The sequence below is a fragment of the Galeopterus variegatus genome, unplaced genomic scaffold (assembly GCF_000696425.1).
Source record: "Galeopterus variegatus unplaced genomic scaffold, G_variegatus-3.0.2 Scaffold4049, whole genome shotgun sequence".
NCBI lineage: Eukaryota > Metazoa > Chordata > Mammalia > Dermoptera > Cynocephalidae > Galeopterus > Galeopterus variegatus.
The window spans coordinates 203,228-204,637 of NW_007730160.1; the positions used below are offsets into that span (position 1 = coordinate 203,228).

The following is a 1,410-nucleotide window of genomic DNA, read 5'->3' on the forward strand; positions in this document are numbered from 1 at the left end:
GGAAATTGAGGCCAGTAAGTTGAGGTGACAGCCCAAGTCATGTGGTTATATGTGGCTGATGTAGCTAATCAAGTCCAGGACAGTGTCTCTGAGGAGTGTGCTCTTGTTTGTAGCCCTATAGTCTCCTTCTCACACCCATCTGCTCCCCCACCAGACCAAGAGCTCCCCAGGAGCACGGGCTGTGTGTGTCATTCCCTCCTGTATTCCTGGCCTCTGCCATGAGCCCACCAGAGTAGACACATGGCAAATTTCTCTGAGTGAATGCATAAATGAAAGGATAAATGAGTGTGAGCTCTTCTAAAGCAGCTCTGAATAGACAGCTCAGCATATAGAAGTGGCTCCCTGGGTATTTATTTATTTATTTATTTATTTATTTATTTATTTATTTAGGCAGCTGGCCAGTATGAGGATTGAACCCTGGACCTTGGTGTTATCAGCACCATGCTCTAACCAACTGAGCTAACTGGCCTGCCCTCCCTGAGTATTTATTGAAAGGATAAATAATAATATAAAAATAAATAGAATCCTCCAAATGTGAACCCCTATTACTTACTTCTCACATCTCACTCTGTCCATCACTATAGACCCAGGCTCTTGTAAGCATCTTCTCCAGCCATCCCAACCTCAACACCATCTGGTGCAGTCCAGAGAAGGAAATAATCCAGAAACTGAGTAGCACCTCTAGAGCATCTAAGGTGACCCTTCCTTCACAGCCAAGGTGCTAATTAATAAGTCTGCCACGTGGTGCATCCAAGGTGATCCCAGGGAGGCTCCCTCACTCCTCATTACCCTGTTATTTCCAGGGCTTGGCTCTGGTCACCACCACCAGATCCTCCTGAGTCTCAGTCCATGACCCTGCTACGTAAGTATCTGCCAATGACTGAGAGCCTTCTACGTGCCAGACTCTACTCTGGGTGCTTGCTTTCCATGCACTGTCTCCGATCATTATTACACCCTCTGCAGCCAGGGTGATTCTTCCCATTTTATAGTTGAGGAAATCAGGGCTCAGAGAGATGACATGACATGTCAAATCTCATACATCTGGTAAGGGGAGAAATCAGGACTGTGACCCAGGCCTTTCTGATTCTAAAACTCAAGACCTTTCTGATATCTTATGGTCCCTCCTTCCCATCCCCAGATTGTTGTCTGGGACTTTGGTACCCATTTAATTCTGGCCAGTCTCCTGGGGTTGCCCAGTGCTGCAGGACCACCAGTTATGTATGGACACATCTGCAGACAGTGGACATTCCATGTGGGCAACACTGACTGCAGCTCACAGTCGACCCTGCTGGGTCCCTAGCTAGACTGTAGCTGAATGGACACTGGGTCCTGCATTTCAGCTCTGTGTGCTGTGCCCTGGAGCCCAGGCTCTCCCCCACTCATCCATTCTTGCCATCCTTAGTGCCAGGC

General features: G+C 48.1%; 1 non-coding gene across 1 annotated transcript; it reads right to left on the bottom strand.

Annotated features, from left to right (window-relative positions):
- Positions 1-395: 395 nt before the first annotated feature.
- Positions 396-469, bottom strand: TRNAI-GAU. The gene has a single exon. It is a non-coding gene; the product is annotated as a tRNA-Ile (tRNA).
- Positions 470-1,410: the final 941 nt, after the last annotated feature.